A 6,116-nucleotide genomic window follows, 5' to 3' on the forward strand; every position below is an offset into this window, starting at 1 on the left:
GGTCATTTGAAATAATAAAAATGACGCGTTCTTTAGAAAAAGTAACAAAATTGTTTTATTACTAAAGTCTATTCACGATAAGTGTGCACTCTTTTTTCTTTTACCTATAACTTTTGAAGGAATTCTTCAATCTTTATAAATTTGGTATTATTGGAAAGATATTAGTGAGTGGAACAATTTGGAATAAAAAAATCTTTAAAAAAATTCCAAAAATGAAGATGAAAATGAAGAAGAAAAAAATGAAGATCTTGTAGAAAAGTGCTATAACTACCATTTTCCGTGAAGTGAATCCTTGATCATCGAACGTTATTACTGTGAAAAAATTTCTCAAAAATAATCATTCAGTCAAAAGATATCAAACAAAGTTATAAGCTGATTGACGTCTAAAAACGCTGTTTTCTGCAGTTTTTTGCTGTTTTTTGGGGTCAATCACTTATTAACTTTGTATCATAACTTTATATTGAATAAATATCTTAATGAAATTTCTTCACAGTGATGATTTTCTAAGATCAAAGAATCTCTCCAGTGAAAATGAAAGTTATAGCAGTATTCTACAAGATCTTCATTTTTTTCTTCTTCATTTTCATCTTCATTTTTAGAATTTTTTTGAAGATTTTTTTATCTTAAATTGTTCCACTAACTAATATCTTTCCAATGATACCAAATTTATAAAGATTGAAGAATTCCTTCAAAAGTTATCGGTAAATGAAAAAAGAGTGCACACTTATCGTGAATAGACTTTAGTTAACGACCAACCAAATCAAATAAGAGCTTGTAAAAACTCCATCTCGTCCCAAATAGTTTGTATTTTTTAAGAGCTTTTTTAACTGGTGATTTTGAAAACTGGTAATTATCTGAAAAGTCCTATTGGGAGTACAAAAAAGGTGGATTGAATTAAAATTTCTTCTTTAGGCCATGCGAATGCAGCTAATATGATGGCATGAACAAACATTGGGCTTTTCCATAAATAGCCCCTTATATTGAGGAGGTGTGACGTCCAGGGTGGTCTGGAAAATGGAAAATCCAGGGGAGTGGTTTTTCGAATGTAAAGATCAAGGGTGATCAGTAAGATAAGGTTGGAAATCCGATATGGTCAATAAAACGAGGTCGAAAATCCAGGGTGGTTTCAAAAAGAGAAAAAAATCCAAGGGGGTTACGAAAAAAAAATATCCTAGCGTTCACCTTTCCCAAAAACTCAGGCCCTGTAAGTGGTTCTGAAACGAAAATTCTCTTTTCCCTCTATTCTACGATCTCTCTGATACAGTCTAATAAAACCTGTTTTTCTGGTCTGTGCACTTCAAAGAATAACCGACAGAGTTGTAGATTTAACGAAAAGGCCTCACGCATCAATTAACACTTTTAAAAGATTATTTAATAAACGAAATCTTATTCTTGTAAACATTCTTTTAAAGGGGAAAACTATTTTAAAAAAAAGTCGTAAAAAAGGCGCTCAAGGGTGATAAAGGGGTTGGAAATAGTGATAATTTACTGAGTTTTAACACCAACCACTATTATTTTATCCGAAAATAATTCTTTTGCCTAGTTCCTACCCTACATATGTAAAGTGAAGAAACTTTAGAAAACTGCTATATATTTAAAAAATGTTGGGGCCAAATTACGTATTTAGTCATTATTTACACTGAAATCAGAAGTCTATTAAATCTTTTAAAATAGCATTCAAAATTTTCAAATTATTAACAATGTTTAAGAATGATAAATCTTTTATTTCTTTATAATCGAAATTGTTCTCCTTAATTATCTTATCCTCGAATTCCTTTTTCTCTTTTTGGTAGAAGAGTAGAACATTTGTTTCTAAGGATTACTTCGAGGCGAGCGTAAGGTCTTGTTAGACGATAACATTCGGTAACATTTTTGTGTAACATTTTCTAAAAATAGCAAATGTTGTACAAAATGTTACTGTGTAACATCGATTAACATTCAGAAACATTCAAATGTTAACGAATGTTACGCGCAGATAGCAAATCAAAAAAAAATGATTTGCTCTCGATGGTTAACATTTTGAATCAAAGGATGCCGCCATTTAAAGGGAATTTAAAAGGATACTTCAAGTGCGCACGTGTTTTTTCGCCGATTTTTCTCTCTTTTTCTCTCTTTTTCTCTCTTTTTTAATAAAAAAAATCAAATGTTACACACAAAATGTTTGCGTGTAACATATGTTAACATTTCTTGAGCACATTTTTGAAATCTTCTATTTTTAGAAATGTAAGCGAATGTTACACAAAAATGTTACCGTCTAACAAGACCTTTTGTCTTTTTTGTTGCTCTTGAATAACGTTTTTATCCGGTCAAACTCTCTTAAAATTGGGAACACTCCAAACACACTCGCTAAAAGCTTATGAATTTATTTACGGTTTCGGATAAAATGTCGATTTTGGTTTTAATTTTGCGTTCCGAAAATTAAAGATCAGAAGCGTGCAATTCAAAAGGGTGTTCTGAGTGATGCTATTCACACGTCGGCAAGCTCTCAACTAGTAACTTCTTGCAAACTCTAGCAAAAGTTAATTGAAAAACAAACCCATCCAACACCAATGATGAACAGGGAAGGAACAATACGTAAGGAACAGACAGTGTCAATGATAGAAGAAAGACATCCATACATAAGAAAGACCACAAGGGCAAAAGTTAAGTATATGGGTTTGTTTTGATCTTACAGGGGATCAGATATTACTCTTCGTTTCTAGCTGGGCTTAGATTCATCGAACATGCTAAAACACATTAAGTTTTCTTTCTTTGAGAAGTTTTAAAATGAGATACTGTATCGAAATGTCCTTTTAAAATGGTCATCAGAGAATCAGGTTTAGTTCATTGATGTGTTCTAGAGAAAGATTCACGATCGCATTTTTTACAACATGTTTAAACTTTCGCTTGGAAAATATTTGATTCTACAATCCCTCTTTCAAAGCATCAAAAACTTTATATTGTTAAATCATACTATGCAAAGTCTCTTTTTCCTTTAAAAAATTGCTCAGTCAGAAAAAAAAAAACAATATACTTATGGCAGTCGCAAAATACTTCTGCATAATGTACAACAATTGCATGGAATAAAACATTAATTTCTGTTCGATTTCTTTTCATGGATTAACGAGGTAGGTAACACCGCAATAACTGTCATTAGTCGAAAGATAATTGTTGATTTAGAAGGTACTGTATACGTTATAAAGGCTGTAGTTTGCAAACAGAGGAGATGTGTGAAGACGTCTTTATTTTTGGTGATAGGTAAGCTGATTTCTCAAGAACTTTGAGAGTAGACTGCACTCTCAAAATCCTTTTGACATCAAAATTTAATTTGTTAAGCTAGATCTCGTTCTTTTTGTTCACTGTTCTTAAAACTGTACGGTTAGATGTCCCAGACATGTGCACTTTTCAAAATCGAATTATTGTTCGGAATTTTCCTATCAAAATGCTTAAAATAATACATTTCGAGCCAGAAAGACATGATTTCGTATGTGATTTAAAAGGAATAACTACTGCCACTTGAAGAAATATGTAGACATAAAATGTGGGTCTGATTCTTTTTCGGCGGATAAAATCATCAACCTCTTACTTTTATAGTTTGATAATTTCCTTTATAAGTTCTCAAAAAAAAAAAAAAAAAAAAAAAATTGAACTAACATAATTTTAAAGAAAATGACAAAACGGCAGGTCAGATTGGAATATATCCTTGCTTGTAGAATATCGGGGATAAAATGACTTTCGGACATATGCAATATTCATACTATGTAAAAATAATGATGATAATAACAACAAAATAAAATAGACGAGAATCGATTTACTACTGTCAGCTCATATTTACGGATTGTTAGCAAATAAATATTGAAAACATTTGATACTTTTTTATAAGATTGATATCTGAAAGATTTGAACCAGAACTATGACTTGTTATTTAACTTAATGACTAAATGACGCATAAATTGATCTTCAGATTAATAACTAAGCAATAAAAATGTAACCCCATGTTGAATCTTCGACACTAATTCATATAACCCTGTTAAAAGTTTGTCTTGGAGATGGCTAAGTGCAAATTTCGAGGTAGATCTTGTACATAATTCCTTTATCTGTTTTCACCGATGTTTGCGATCTGTTGTCATTGTCATTTTTGTGAATCTCGAATGTGGACATTTTATTGGCAAAAACTATATATTTCTAGCCAAACACTGATATACGAAGAAAACTAATAATTTTCATTGAGAATTATAGAGTACCTCCTAAGTGGGATTTGGCACTGCTTCCCAGTATTCGTCAGACGAAAGGCTTACGCGCGACCTTTTTATATGAAGAATTCTATATTTTACAAAAAAAAAAAAAAAAAAAAATCTTTGATTTGACTGGCCCATCTTCCGATGAAGTCATTACATATAACAGGAGTAAATCATAAAATTATATGGTATCATTTGAAAAACGATTAGATGGAACGAAATCAAGGATCGAAGTAGATGCTTACGTCAAATAAGTAGAACGACAAAATGCGTTCCAGATAGAACGATTACTGTATTAAAGATATAATGAATTTCAGGCAATTCAATTTCTCAATGTTATTCTTTTTATGTTGCTTTAAAGAAAATATACGAAAATAAATTTAGATAACATGTAATGCGCACCAAAGTACAGTAACGGTGAATTCAATAAAATGAAATAGTAGTGTTGATTTATTTGATAACGGAAAATTACTTAAAACAGAAAAACATTTCACATCTTAAAGCTATTTCAAATGCAAATACTCTTGAAAGAGGCAGGAAGGGTAGAAGTCGAGGGCAGAGATGAAGAAGGGGCAAAAGTCGAGGGCAGGGATGAAGAAGGGGCAGAAGTCGAGGGTAGGGATGAAGAAGGGGCAGAAGTCGAGGACAGGGATGAACAAGGGGCAGAAGTTGAGGACAGGGATGAAGAAGGGCAGAAGTTGAGGATAGGGATGAAGAAGGGGCAGAAGTTGAGGATAGGGATGAAGAAGGGGCAGAAGTTGAGGACAGGGATGAACAAGGGGCAGAAGTCGAGGACAGGGATGAAGAAGGGGCAGAAGTTGAGGACAGGGATGAACAAGGGGCAGAAGTCGAGGACAGGGATGAACAAGGGGCAGAAGTCGAGGACAGGGATGAAGAAGGTGCAGAAGTTGAGGATAGGGATGAAGAAGGGGCAGAAGTTGAGACCAGAGACAAAAAAAAAAAAAAAAAAAAGGCAGAAGTCGAGGGCGGAAGAAGAAGGAGTAGGGGTCGGCGTCAGAAGGAAGAGGAGATAGAAGTAGGTTACTGTCATAGATACAGCTTAAAGCCAACATTCAGCCCATCTCTCGCTTATTCTAAAGTTAACGAGATGATTAATTTTGAAGGGCAAAAAGAAAATGTTTGAAATATTCTTCCAACGTATAGACAATGCTACACCTGTTGCTTTTATTTTCAGGAGATTGGATGAGAAAAGTCGTGGGGCAAACAATCGGACGAGCCGAGCAAATTGAAAACGACAGAGTTGGTATGTGTCCTAATTTCGAGATCAAGTCAAACAATGGCCGATTCAATGCCAAACCATGCGTTAATTCCGATTATAACAGACGCGAAAATTATCTGATAAGATGAATGAAAACGCAATATGCTGACCGAAGGAGGACAAAGACAAAGGAAGCAAAGGTCGCATGTAATCTGATTATAGTTGATGATAACGTTACGTATATATTTTACTAGATCATCAGGGTAGATCCCCTTCCACACATGCTCTTAGTGTACAGGCTTGGACCCGACTATTACTATTAGAATAAGTGTGAAACCTGTCTCGTAAAATTTGTGTGTCTTTTTCTTCCTATCCTTTTTGAGGGGAGGGGGGTGAGTGTCTCATTTTGGAGAAATAGTAAATAAATAAAGTTATTTTCGGTTCGAAGATAAGAAAATAAATGAATTTATTTACGGTTTCGGATAAAATGTCGATTTTGGTTTTAATTTGCGTTCCGAAAATTAAAGATCAGAAGCGTGCAATTCAAAAGGGTGTTCTGAGTGATGCTATTCACACGTCGGCAAGCTCTCAACTAGTAACTTCTTGCAAACTCTAGCAACTTCGCCACAGTTCCATTAGCTATTAGTTACTTCCCTTAGCAATTTATGTAGATTTTAAGT

The 6,116-nt window shown here is 33.7% G+C and overlaps 1 long non-coding RNA gene across 1 annotated transcript; it reads left to right on the forward strand.

The window, feature by feature from the left end:
• The first annotated feature begins 3,059 nt into the window (after nucleotides 1-3,059).
• LOC136804730 (uncharacterized) lies at nucleotides 3,060-5,786 on the forward strand. The gene is made up of 2 exons (XR_010846299.1): nucleotides 3,060-3,237; nucleotides 5,413-5,786. It is a non-coding gene; the product is annotated as an uncharacterized lncRNA (long non-coding RNA).
• Nucleotides 5,787-6,116: the final 330 nt, after the last annotated feature.

Source organism: Clytia hemisphaerica, unplaced genomic scaffold, assembly GCF_902728285.1.
Source record: "Clytia hemisphaerica strain Z4C2 unplaced genomic scaffold, Clytia hemisphaerica genome assembly, whole genome shotgun sequence".
Taxonomy (NCBI): Eukaryota; Metazoa; Cnidaria; class Hydrozoa; order Leptothecata; family Clytiidae; genus Clytia; species Clytia hemisphaerica.